The following is a 14,142-nucleotide window of genomic DNA, read 5'->3' on the forward strand; positions in this document are numbered from 1 at the left end:
TGTTATAAAAAAAAAAAAAAAATATATAGACATTTGAAAAAAAAATGCAAATTCAATTACACAGGTCTGCGACTAAAAAACTGTTTGATTATTTTCATCTAATTTCCATGTATATTGGTGTGCTGAAAACAAATAAAATATTGAAAAAACTCCTAGACGTCATGATTTGCCACAAAATGCAAAATTGTCTTCAAATTTATCAAAATTTGTTTAATTTTTGGTATTTTTTTTATATTATGGGTTTTTATATTCCAATAGTTTTTATTAAATTTTTAAACATTATAAAACAGAGGCAATAAAACTCGCCCACACAGGGGCTATCAATTGCACAGAAAAAAATGCAAAATAAAAAGGAAAACAGTGCTCTAACGCCAACAGGGCACGCCCACGCAGGGGCTATCAATGGCACATAAGGTACAAAACATTAATGCAACTGACTAACAACTAAAGGCAGCTGTCCAGTCACACCAAAAACAGAGAAAGAGAGAAAGGGGGGGAAAAAAAAAAAAAAAAAGCAGGGGTCCAAGAGCGCCAGTATCGAACACCATTACATCCCCAGGCTAGCCGGGGGGGGTGTGGGAAAGGCATATTGCAACCACGGCTCCCATATTTTAAAAAATTTACGGTGGGAGTCGTTGCAGATACTCGACATCTGCTCGTTGAGCATCATAGTAGTCATACGATCCCACACTCCCTGAAAAGGGACAAACGGACTCTTCCAGGCCTGGGCAATTGTTCTAGTGGCTGATAAAAACAAATAAGAAGCCAACTTCTGCTGGTGAGCCAAGAGGCCCGGTATGGGGCAATGAAGCAAGACATACCGGGCATCCCGGCGTATGGAGAGATGGAACAAGGTGAAAAGGAGGCCAAACACACGAGACCAAAAACGAAACAGTCTCGGGCGTGACCACCAGATGTGCAAGACATCTCCACAATGGCCACAACCCCGAAAACATTGATCACTACAGGCAGGGTTAGCCCGGGCCAACCGAGCTGGAACCCAATACCACCGAAACAATACCTTATAGGCTGCCTCCAGTGTGGTCGTACTAAATGACCATTTAGCTATGAATGACCAAGCCTTATTCCAGTCCTCCGGATCCACAGCCACTCCCAGATCACGCTCCCACTGAACAACATATGAAAGAGAAGTATGCGACAAGCGTCTGTTCAGAGCTGCATAAAGAAGGGATATAAGGCCCGGAGCGCCCGGACGCTGTTGGCAAAGCTGTTCAAAGGCAGATTTCTGGTACGGGAAAGCAGAAGTGCTCCACAACAAAAGCAGCCAGTATCGCAATTGAAGGTATCGAAAGAATTCCGCCGGGGGGACATTCTGCGATTCCTGAAGAGTTCCAGGTGGGAAAGGACCGAGAAATCAAGAAGTGTCGCACCTGCGAAAAACCATTAGTCACCCACCAAGAAAACGCCCCCGGATGATCCAAACCCGGTGGGAAAAGAGGGTTGTTAATAATTGGGAGCAAAGGCAAAAAAGGTGACATCAGGCCACCAGAGTGACGTACCGAGTCCCAGACTTGTAAGCCATGAAGTAACATCGGACTCAGTGCCATAGGGCGCAGGGCAGGGGGAAGCCATAGAAGCGTCGACGTTGCGATAGGGGCACAATTAGGTAGTTCCAACAGGACCCAAAGGGGGACATCGGAAGAGGCATGCAACATAGACAGCGGGGCAATCTGGCTCGCCTGATAATACTTGGTTACATTGGGCACCCCAGGACCACCCTGGAGTCTGTGAGCAAAAAGCATATTTCTGGATACTCTGGGGTGCTTATTGGCCCAGCTAAAACGCATAAACTTCACCTGAAGCAAAGAAAATGAGGGGGAACCCGCACTGGGAGGGTGCGAAAATAATACAACAATTTCGGCAAGATGGTAATTTTCACCGAATTAACCCGTCCTATCCAAGACAGGTGCGGAAATTGCCAAGAATGCATAAGAGAGGATAGAAAGCTAAGCAATGGATAATAATTCGCAGCAAACAAGGAGTCATAAATGGGGGTCAAGCGAATGCCTAAGTATTCAAGAGAAGAGGAAGCCCATTTGTAAGGGAAGTGGGATTGTAGGCGCGAAACCAAATCTGAAGCCAAAGTAATATTGAGGGCGACAGTCTTATCCAAGTTGATACGGAGACCTGAAATCAAGGAGAAGCTCTCAAGAACCTGTTGCAAATTAGGAAGCGTCGTCAGGGGGTTGGTAAGAGTGAGGAGGGCATCGTCCGCAAAAAGGTTCAGCTTGAATTCTTGTCCCGTGTAAGGAACCCCCGATACATTGCAATCAGTCCGAAGCGCTAAAGCGCCAGGACAAAGAGCGCTGGGGACAGGGGGCAACCCTGTCTCGTCCCTCGCCCAATAGGAAAAGGATCTGAAAAATACCCAGCGTATTTAATGGAGGCCGAAGGGAAGAATACAAGGCCTGAATCCAGGAAAGAACAGAATCCCCAAAACCCCAACGAGATAGCACAAACCGTAGATATTCCCAGGACAGGGAATCAAAGGCTTTATTTATGTCTAAAGACAGTAAAAATCCCGAGATTCTCCGCTGTTGCAGAAAATGTATAAGATGGACCACCTTACGAACATTATCACCCGCCTGCCTCCCAGGGACGAACCCTACCTGGTCCCTGTGGACCAGGCTCCGCAAATATTTGTTGATGCGAAAACTAAGGATCTTGCCCAGTATCTTCAGGTCTTCATTAAGAAGAGAAATGGGTCGGAAGGCGTGAGGTTCCTTTACATCATCGGTCATCTTAGGAATTATGGCAATATGCGCTCTAAGCGCGTCTGGAGAGGGCAAGGAGCCCTGTCGTAGCTCATTAAAATAGTCAGCCAAAAAGGGCGCCAACAGGGTTGAAAATTTCTTATAATCTAGACCGGAAAAGCCGTCGGGACCTGGGGCCGCGGTAGACCGTAAAAATTTGATAGCTTGGAGCACTTCCGGTATGGTGACACCAGCGTTGAGGGCCACCTGTGCTGCCTCGGATAACCCAGGAAGTCGGAGATCTTGAAAGAATACCTCTGTTTGAGCCACGGGGAAGAGATCTGGTTTAGCGTAGAGGCGCGAAAGGAAGTCCGAGAAACGGGAAACAATCTGCTGGGGATTAGAAGTACAACCACCTGTAGGAAGTCGCAGTCAAATCGGTTTGTGGGGTTTCCCCACAGAATTGAGCTTCCTGGCCAGCATCGGCCCCGGCTTATTTGCACAGGAATAAAATTTGTGTTTGGTCCAACGCAGGGCCCGTTCCGCCTCCGAAGAGGCAAGTAGATCCAACTCTGCCGCCAGAGCGTCCCGAGCGCGTTTATTGGCAGCGGATGGAGATGACTTCCAACGCGCATCTGCAGAGGCCAGAAGAGAATGAAGCTCCAAAAGTCAGTGCTCACGCTCCCGTTTCCGTACCGCCGCCAGCTGCATAACATGACCCCGCACCGTGGCCTTATGCGCCTCCCATAGAGGCACAGCCGAAGAGACCAACCCTGAGTTTTCCGCAAAATATGTTCGTAAGAAAAATTCCATTTGTTGACAGGTAGTCTGAGTGGTCAATAAAGAGTCATTGATGCGCCAATGAAAAGGGCGCCGTTCTGACCCAAAAAGGGCCAGGAGGAGTACCAAGGGATCATGGTCCGACCAGGGTGAGGAGGGAATAGTTATCCGCCGAACCAAGGGAAGCTGCTGAACATGCATGAATATATGGTCAATTCTACAGAAACTGTCATGAGGACTGGAATAGAATGTAAAGTCGCGCTCGATTGGGTGAAGTTCCCTCCAGACGTCCCCCAGCCCTGCTGTCCGCAAGAGAGAGCGCATACGTTCCTCCAGCACTAAGTCATGAGAATGGACCGCCCCCCGTGCGTAACGCCTATCCAATGTAGAATCCAAGGTAACATTTGAATCTCCCAAAACAAGAAGACCCTTGGAGTGTCGGGAAACAATGGTGCAAAGATGCAAAAAGAATTTATGCTGAAAATGATTAGGCGCGTAGTAAGAGACAAAAGTAACCTCCTGGTCCCTAAGGGTGCCTTGCAGAAGCAAATATCTACCCGTGGGGTCCGCTATATTCCTACCACAGACAAAAGGGAGATTGCGTTTGAAAGCTATCAGTACACCCCGACACTTCTCTGGAGCCGAGGCCGTGTAAAAGGTGGGATAGTGAGGTGAAAGATAACGCGGAGCGGAGGACTGAGAAAACCTGGTCTCTTGCAAACATACCACGTCAATTTGTTGTGATTTGAGGTGATGAAAAACTTTAGCCCGCTTCTGAGGTGAATTGAAGCCTTGAATATTTTGCGAGTGTATTTTCAAAAGGGGCGAGGCCATGGCGGCAGCAGCATAGCACGCTCAACAAAAAAAACATAAAGCAGCCAACAATTTCCACTCCCACCGGCAATCGGACCGTGGCGTCCCGGAACCCTGCATAAAACAAGAACAAAAAAAACAAAGAGGAGAAAAAAACAAAGAAAGAAAAAGGAGAAAGAGACACAAGAAGTATATACAACAGTGCAATCATGTCACGCCAATGGTGACATGCATCCTACACTCGAAGGATACGCGTTTCGTGTCAATACACGTCTACTGTAGGGGTGATGCCCCTACAGTAGACGTGTATTGACACGAAACGCGTCTAGGAGGAGCCTTCGCACGCCTTGACGTTATGCCGCCGGGTCAGGAGGTCCGGCGGCCCACCCATGGTTTTCACTGGTCAGTGTATAGAATCTCTTTTTCAAGCTGCTTATACTGGCTACAGGCATGCGTTTTGTAACTTCTATGGTTTTACGTATTGGATTTAATAAATATTTTTAAAACATACTACACTATGAGTATTTTTACTCCTTACACCTGGCACTGAGTTCCCATACCTCAGCCCCAGCATTTTTAGGTTCTCTGTGTGGATCCAAGGAGCAGTGTGATCCGACCAGGCCAGCATCGTCTTACCACCAACGGACCATCTGGGTACTATAAAGCAGCGCCTACATGGGACCCCGGCTACATGAAACCTGTACATGCGCATTATAATTGCGCTTCTGGTAAGCAGGCAATTTATCTATTCCTGGGATTGGATTACACCTATACTCCCTGCGAGTCCCCCATCACTGAACTGTTTATCATCTTCAATATTCTTATATTTGACGATCGTATATATTTTAATTGTCACTTGGATATTATCTGTAGCGCTGCACTCATATTGTTTCTATTTTGGTTGGAAGGGCTTGTAGTTCCTTTTTTGTGCATTTGCCGCTCACTGGAGTGCGCTCACTTTTCCTTATTTTACACGGTCTAGCAAGAGGGATATAACAGTTTTTGAGGAAACACACACACACTTGACTTTTTGCTATTAAACATTAAATTTAAAAGATTCAAATTTCGTCATGAATTTAGGCCAAAATGTATTCTGCTAAACGTCTTTGCTCAAAAAAATCCTATTATGTGTAAATTAATCAGCTTACGTGAAAGTTATAGCGTTTACCAGGGCCATCTTTTATACTGATTGGACCCTGGGCAAACATTTTTTGGGCCCCTCTAGCCACCACCCCCCCACTCTGAGACATACAATAAATAGCAGCTAGACTCAAAATCACTTTACTGCAGCTCAGGAAGTGATTGGTTGCCAGAGATTACAGCATATCATTACTGCTCATTGACTGGCTCCTAGAGATTACAGCATGCGTTACGGCTCACTCATCAGTTGCTAGAGCTTACAACATATCATTTCTGCTTGCTGATTGGTTGTTAGAGGTTACTACACATCATTACTGCCCACTGATTAATTGCTAGAGGTTACTGCACATCCTTTCTGCTCACCCATTGGTTCTTAGAAGTTACTGCCCTTCGTTACTATTCACTGATTGGTTGCTAGAGGTTACTGAACATTATTATCGCTCACTAATTGGTTGCTATAGATTACAACAGATCATTACTGTTCACTGATTGGTTGCTAGAGGTTACTGCACATCATTACAGCTCACTGATTGGTTGCTAGTAGTTACAGCACACAATATCCTCCTTTCCTGCACACCACAGACTGCGGAGGGGACAAGACCCACCAACAGACAGAAAATTCTAGAACTTGTTATTAGCAAACAGCATAGCAGAGAACACACCACTATGAAGACTGACATAGTGCAGATAGAAAAAGAGCCCAATGTGAATAGCATCTCCAAGGATGGGCTGCCAAGGTACATAAAGAGTGCAGGGTTGAAGGGGGCACTACGTACAGATTGCAGGGTTGAGGGGTGTGCTGTGTATGGAGTTCAGGGTTGCGCTGTATGGAGTTCAGGGTTGTGCTGTGTATGGAGTGCAGGATTGAGGGCTGCGCTATGTACGGAGTGCAGAATTGAGGGGTGTGCTGTGCACGGAGTGCAGGGTTGAGGGGTGTGCTGTGCACGGAGTGCAGGGTTGAGGGGTGATCTGTGTACGGAGTGCAGGGCTGAGGGGTGATCTGTGTACGGAGTGCAGGGCTGAGGGGTGCGCTGTGCACGGAGTGCAGGGTTGAGGGGTGCGCTGTGCACGGAGTGCAGGGTTGAGGGGTGCGCTGTGTACGGAGTGCAGGGTTGAGGGGTGCGCTGTGTACGGAGTGCAGGGTTGAGGGGTGCGCTGTGTACGGAGTGCAGGGTTGAGGGGTGCGCTGTGTACGGAGTGCAGGGTTGAGGGGTGCGCTGTGTACGGAGTGCAGGGTTGATGGGTGCGCTGTGTACGGAGTGCAAGGTTACACTGTGTATGAAGTGCATGGTTGATGGATGCGCTATGTACGGAGTGCATGGTTGAGGGGTGCGCTATGTATGGAGTGCAGGGTTGAGGGGTTTACTGTGTACGGAGTTCAGGGTTACACGGTGTATGGAATGTAGGGTTGAGGGTGTGCTGTACATAATTGAGGGGTGCGTTGTCTACGGAGTGCAGGATTGAGGGGTGCGCTGTCTACGGAGTGCAGGATTACACGGTGTATGGAGTGCAGGGTTGAGGGGTGCACTATGTACAGAGTGCCTGGTTGAGGGGTGCGCTATGTACGAAGTGCAGGGTTGAGGGGTGCGCTATGTACGGAGTGCAGGGTTCAAGGTTGCTCTGTGTACGGAGTGCAGGGTTGAAGGGTGGGCCGTGTACGGAGTGCAGGGTTGAAGGGTGCGCCGTGTACGGAGTGCAGGGTTGAAGGGTGCGCCGTGTACGGAGTGCAGGGTTGAGGGGTGCGCCGTGTACGGAGTGCAGGGTTGAGGGGTGCGCCGTGTACGGAGTGCAGGGTTGAGGGGTGCGCCGTGTACGGAGTGCAGGGTTGAGGGGTGCGCCGTGTACGGAGTGCAGGGTTGAGGGGTGCGCCGTGTACGGAGTGCAGGGTTGAGGGGTGCGCCGTGTACGGAGTGCAGGGTTGAGGGGTGCGCCGTGTACGGAGTGCAGGGTTGAGGGGTGCGCCGTGTACGGAGTGCAGGGTTGAGGGGTGCGCCGTGTACGGAGTGCAGGGTTGAGGGGTGCGCCGTGTACGGAGTGCAGGGTTGAGGGGTGCGCCGTGTACGGAGTGCAGTGTTGAGGGGTGAGCCGTGTACGGAGTGCAGTGTTGAGGGGTGAGCCGTGTACGGAGTGCAGTGTTGAGGGGTGAGCCGTGTACGGAGTGCAGTGTTGAGGGGTGAGCCGTGTACGGAGTGCAGTGTTGAGGGGTGAGCCGTGTACGGAGTGCAGTGTTGAGGGGTGCGCCGTGTACGGAGTGCAGGGTTGAGGGGTGCGCCGTGTACGGAGTGCAGGGTTGAGGGGTGCGCCGTGTACGGAGTGCAGGGTTGAGGGGTGCGCCGTGTACGGAGTGCAGGGTTGAGGGGTGCGCCGTGTACGGAGTGCAGGGTTGAGGGGTGCGCCGTGTACGGAGTGCAGGGTTGAGGGGTGCGCCGTGTACGGAGTGCAGGGTTGAGGGGTGCGCCGTGTACGGAGTGCAGGGTTGAGGGGTGCGCCGTGTACGGAGTGCAGGGTTGAGGGGTGCGCCATGTACGGAGTGCAGGGTTGAGGGGTGCGCCATGTACGGAGTGCAGGGTTGAGGGGTGCGCCATGTACGGAGTGCAGGGTTGAGGGGTGCGCCATGTACGGAGCGCAGGGTTACACTGTGTATGGAATACAGAATTCAGTGGTGCGCAGAGTGCAGGGTTGAGGGGTGCGCTGTGGACGGAGTGCAGGGTTACACTGTATATGGAATACAGGCTTGAAGGGTGAGCTGTGGACGGAGTACAGGGTTGAGGGGTGTACTCATTTCAGAACTCACCCACCAAAAACACACAAACCACATTTTCACAATAAGGCTGCAGAGGAATACTTACAGCATGTCCGTGCAGACTGCCGTAGAGGAGGAGCTTTTGTTTGCGTGGATTCTCCGCCCCCTCCTTCCTCCTCTGCTCTCCTATGGAGATCAATGTGTAGAGCAGGGAGGGTTCTGAGCAGCTGCCGGGAGAGGAGCGTTGTCACTTGTAAATGCAGAAGCAGTGCTTCTATATTTACAAGTGAGTGACAGAAGTGAGCAGTGCCGGAGGTGGCGGAAATTAAGGCTGAAAAAAAGAAAAAACCCTGGAGGGCAGCGTGGGCTCAAGGAGCAGCTGCTTTGTGCCCCACAACAAAGACGGCCCTGGAATTTACAAATGGCAGAATAATACTGGAATTTTAATTTTATTTTTACTAGTAATGGCGGCAATCAGCGACTTACAGCAGTACTGCAGCAGGCATTCTGACACTGGGGAACTGACTTGGTGTCTGACATCCCCAGTGACACCAATACAGTGATGAGCGATAAAAAGAAAAAAAAAAAAAAGTACTGACGCTGTACTAATGGCACTGGCCAGAAAGGGGTTAACATGAGGGGCAATCAACGGGTTAACTGTCAGCCATGCAAAGCAGTGTTCATGAGCTGACAGCGAGGAGAACGGTTTTGTTTTTGTTTGGCAATCATTGGGCGCTGGCAAGTAATCACTGGCCGGGACCCAGGGATTGACAGCCGAAGCGCAGGTAGGGCGCACACGTGCCCCTACCCGGAAATACAAAATCACGTATACATACATGATTTTGTACACCAGTGTCGCCCTGTAGCAGTTTATCTCCTACAGGGCAGTCGGGAAGTCATGACAAAAAAAGTGACAAGAATCAAAATTGATTTAAATACACTGACACAGATAGATCAATACATACTACAACAAATACTAGAGTACTATACAGAGCAGTGAACAGCCAGAAATACCATGTAACGTGAGCAGTTCCTCAGCCAGAGAATAGAGAACAGGTGACACTTCACACGTTCAGTGTTGACTCTGAGCATGTTATGATACAGTGGGATTGCATTCACCAATAAAGCCACTTTCATCACTGTTCAATGACCACACGCTTTTAAAAATAAAAGCTCCATGCCTAAACGGTATATCAAACACATGGTGGGATAGGGATCATACCACCAAGAAATCGCAACCACCTACATGATAACAACTAATTTTAGTGTCATCTCACCTCTTTATATAGCCAGATATCGCCGCGGATATACACAGAACAGATTTAATATACCCAAATCTAAGTATGCTGTAGTCAACAATCGCTCCGAGGATCCGGAAGTGACGTTAGCAAAGGGAGGAGAAAGAGAGCGATGTATTGAGAAGCCAGAGTTCCTGTGAAACATTAAGAAAAATACAAGAAGCCTGCTGCTGGGGGGTTAGGTTGTCAGGGATGGTGGGAGGCAGATAAGCGGAACGGAAGGATGGGAGGAAATGAAAGTGCAGTGTCGGGTTGGTATTATAAAGAGTGATGGCACGCGGGATGCTGAGTTATCTGCAATGTGGGTTGTAGTATAACCACTAGAGCTGCAGAAGATTTTACTCCCTACATAACCGAGGCATTTTTTTGCTTTTCAGCACTGCGCCATTTTAAATGGCAATTGTGCATTCATGCAATATTGTACGCGAAGTAAGTGAAATTTTTGCATTTTTCACACAAATGGAGCGTTTGGTGGTATTTGATCACCACTGGGTTTTTTTTTGGGGGGGGGGAGTTTTGCAATGTAAATAAAAAAAAAAAAAAAAGATTTTCTACTTCTAAAACGTATCAAATGAAATCAAACTTTGTCATAAATTTAGGCCAAAATGTATTCTGATACCTGTCTTTGGTTGGAAAAATCCAAATGGTTTGTGTGAAAGTTATCATGTCTACAAACGAAGGTTTATATATTTTAAAAATTATTAATTCTGATGTACTGACTCATTTCAGGAGGCCCTAAAATGCCAGGACAGTACAAATTTGCCCGAAATGACCCTGTTTTGGAAAGTAGACAGTCTGACGCATTTAGTAAGAGGCAGAACTGTTTTTTTTTTAAGTTGTATATTTTTGTCACAATTTTTTGGAAAATGAAGAAATTTAATTAACCGCTTTACCACTGCCCCATAGTAGAACTACTGCAACAGGGTGGCAGGGCAGCGCAAAATCACATGTATACATACGTGATTTGCATTTTTGGGTAGGGGGCGCGCGCCGCCATTGGCGGCTATGGATGTCAATCACTGGGTTTCGGATGGAGATTCTCCGCTGGCAACCGGCGATTGCCGTGTGGAACTGACGGGAGAAACTTGTGTGTACACAACACAGGTCCCTCGCCTACCAGCAAGGACATGCTGCTGTTGTGGCAGAACTATTGCGCCTGGGCTTCCTCTTGCGGAGCGATGCTACATCTCCAACGGTCCCACTTTCCGGCAAGTCTTCCAGTGCTCTGCCGAGGCGGGTATTAAAGCTCAAAGACAATCCTTTCCCAATATCTCAAACCACAAGTCGGAACTTGGTGTAGGGTGAATGAATGCATCTCTTTATTGAACACAACTCAACCTATACAGTATATGCTGGCAGTAATCCCTGCCCCCTCCACCCCCACCAGACAGTCTGGCACCTGGTTCCCCACCTACACCCAAAACTCTACAGTACAATACAGCAGTAATCAGTATAGTATGAAATCTGAATAAGTGAAAGGTTGCAAGTCCCCAATACCCAAGCAAACTGTAGAATGCCTGTCTACATAACAGCTGCTAAACATATACAGTTTTAAAAAAAAAAAAAGGTAGAATGGGAAGGCCACTTAACAAGGGGATAAAACTGGAATGGAAAGGGCAAAATGTTATCACAAAGGGACAGTTATTCACAAGGCTCCCCCGTTTCGTAACACCTGCCAAACCCGACAAGACCTTCAAATGGGTCCGCTTGGAGCTGATCGGTTCAGAGGGTTACTTCACCAACTCAGTTTGCCGGGACATCCCATCCACATTGGTGTTTTGCTTCCCCGGTCGATACTGGATGGTAAAGTTGTAGGGCTGGAGGGGGCAAGCGACACTGCAGCAGATGACCATTGTCTCCAGAGACCTGGTTTAGCCATATCAGGGGGTTGTGATCGGTGAGTACGGTGAAAGAGCGTCCGTACAGGTAGGGCTGCAATTTCTTGAGGGCCCATACCAAGGCAAGAGGAGACTCAGCAGCGTAGTCTGCCTCCCGGGGTAACAACTTTCTACTTAGGTAGGCCACTGGATGGTCGTTCCCGTCTTCCCCGATTTGGCTCAGAACAGCGGCAAATCCAAAGGTGGAGGCATCTGTGTGAACACAAAACCATTGGGAAGGGTCAGGAGCAGCCAAAACGGGAGCATGGATCAGGTCATGTTTGAGCTTTTGGAAAGCCGTTTCATACTCTGGGAACCACACAACCTGTTGGGGCAGATTCTTCTGGGTCTGATCCGTTAAGGGTTTAGCAATGGCACTGTATTTGGGGATGAATTTACGGTAGTACCCCTCAGTGCCTAGGAAGGCAAGGACCTGGGTCTTGGTTCGGGGTGTGGGCCAATTTGCTACTACTGCTACCTTTGCCAGTGCAGGTCACTGCTTCCCACATCCTACCTATACCTGTCCTAGATATTGGACCTTGGACACCCCAATTGTCACGTACCTGGATAGTGAGCCTGCCATGAAGAGGAAGGTTTCCCGTACAACTCCGGCTAAAGGACTGCTGATGGTGAGACAGCGGTCGCAGGGGCACGGTGGGGTATGAGTGCCTGTAATCATTCCGGTAATAGCAGGTGAGCTGATGAGTTGTAGGCAAGGATCAGTGTTCTGATGTAGCCGTGCGGGATGGATGGATACTCGAGCACAGTGTGCTGAGGATGCAGGGTCAGATGAGCTGGGTTCGGTATCGGTCAGGCTTACAGCGGCAGGAGGAAGAGTAGTCAGGTCACAGACCAGGTCAGCAACAGAAGATCAATCAGACAGGAGCGGAGACAGAAGAATAATCAAAGACAAGCCAGAGGTCAGGGCAGGAAGCAATCAAGTGGAGATCAGGAACAGGCTGGTTCGGTATCAGAAGACAATCACAGGAATCGGAACACGAGCAGGGAAAAGACCATACGGCAATGGGACAAATACTGCAGCCAGTTTAAATAGCCCTTTTGGCGCCAGCATTAGTGACAGGCGCGCCGATGTCCAAGTACCTGCACATCTGTTTGGCTTGTAAGGACTCTGCGCATGCGCATATTTGTGCGCCGTATAACTTCACCTGCACTATGGGCAGGCCTTCCTTGACACCATCATGGCATTTTTCAGGTCAGATGGTCAGCCCTGCTTGCCCGATGAGATCAAGCATTTCCCTGAGGTGTCGGAAGTGATCCTCCCAACTATCACTGTAGATAGCTATATCGTTTAGATAGGCACAGGAGAAGTCCTGCAGCCCATCCAGCATTTTATATACCATTCTCTGAAAGGTAGCCAGGGTTTGTTCTTCATCCCAAACTGGTGCAAGCCAAACGGGATGATGAATACCAACTTTGGTACCGCGTCCGCATCCAGCGGAATCTGCCAGTACCCCTTACAGAGATCGATGGTAGTAAGGAAATTACCTCTGGCCATCCGGTCCAGCAGCTCGTCTATGCGGGGCATGGGGTATGCCTCGGTCATGGTCCAGTCATTGAGCCTCTGGTAGTCCACACAGAACTGGACAGTTCTGTCCTTCTTGGGTACCAGGACCACCGGGGAGGCCCAGGGACTGTCAGAGGGTTCTATCACACCTAAATCCAACATTACCTTAATCTCCCTCCTCATCCCTTCTCTGACAGACATGGGCACTCGGTAGGCTGCCTGCTTCAGGGGGGCCTGACCCTGCATGTTTACCCGGTAGGCAGTTGTGGTGGTGTGCCTGGGCAGGGACAAGAACACCCCTCGGTGCTCTTGGAGCAGTTGGCAGGCCTGTTCCTGGGCATGGGGAGGCAGCCGTGTGCTGATATCTACATCTGCTACACTCAGCTGGGACTGTCTGTCCCCCGGCAGCCCCAGCAGAAGAAGCATTTCTGAGTCATCGGTAGCCAGAGCACAAATAGCAGCTATACTCTTCTCCTGTCGTTCGATGAACGGTTTCAGCATATTCACATGGAAGGTACGCCGGATCCTTCCATCCGAACAGTGAGCTACAATGTACGTGGTATCACAGAGTTGCTCCACCACTTGGTATGGGTCCTGCCAGGCAGCCTGTAATATGTCATGCCTGACTGGTTTCAAGGCCAACACTTTCTGTCCTAAGTGAAATGTTTGGTCTCGTGCAGATCGGTTGTACCACCGTTTTTCAGCTCAGGGCAGCCTCAAGGTTGTTCTGTACTAGGGTCGTCAACCGTTGTAGCCTCCCCCTGAGGTCCAGCACATAGGCCACCACCGAAGTCCCCTCCTCGGCCACTGCTCCCTCCCAGTGTTTGCGTAGGAGATCCAGGGATCCCCGAACCCTCTGGCGTACAGCAGCTTGGAGGGAGAGAACCCAGTAGACTCCTGCGGTACCTCTCGGTAGGGGTACAGGAGGTGGGGGAGATGCCGCTCCCAGTCCTTATGGGACATGGTGAACACTCGGAGGAGCTGTTTCAGCGTACCATTAAACCGTTTGCAGAGCCAATTGGTCTGGGGGTGGTAGGGAGAGCTGTACAGCGGTCTGATCCCACACAACTTCCAAAGTTGTTGGGTAAGCTCAGCCATGAACTGCGGCCCTTTTGTCGGTCAGGACCTCCCGAGGAAATCCTACCCGAGTAAAGATCTGCAGCAGAGCTTGAGCAACTGTTTCTGCCTGCACATCTTTCAGTGCTACAGCCTCCGGATACCGGGTCAACAACGGTCAATGTGATGGGCTCGG

The 14,142-nt window shown here is 49.5% G+C and overlaps 1 protein-coding gene across 3 annotated transcripts in view; it reads right to left on the reverse strand.

Moving 5' to 3' along the window:
- LOC149448989 (uncharacterized) overlaps positions 1 to 9,601 on the reverse strand; it is a 291,234-nt gene extending 281,633 nt beyond the window's left edge. The window contains exon 1 of one of the 3 annotated variants that reach the window (XM_089693977.1): positions 9,468 to 9,601. The gene's annotated coding sequence lies outside the window, so the exon portion shown is untranslated. The remainder of the gene's footprint in view (positions 1 to 9,467) is intronic. The other 2 variants (XM_089693975.1, XM_089693976.1) reach the window with 2 other exon arrangements.
- Positions 9,602 to 14,142: the final 4,541 nt, after the last annotated feature.

The sequence above is a fragment of the Staurois parvus genome, unplaced genomic scaffold, assembly GCF_062004578.1.
Source record: "Staurois parvus isolate SC_StPar_1 unplaced genomic scaffold, SC_StPar_1.0 ptg000645l, whole genome shotgun sequence".
Lineage (NCBI taxonomy): Eukaryota > Metazoa > Chordata > Amphibia > Anura > Ranidae > Staurois > Staurois parvus.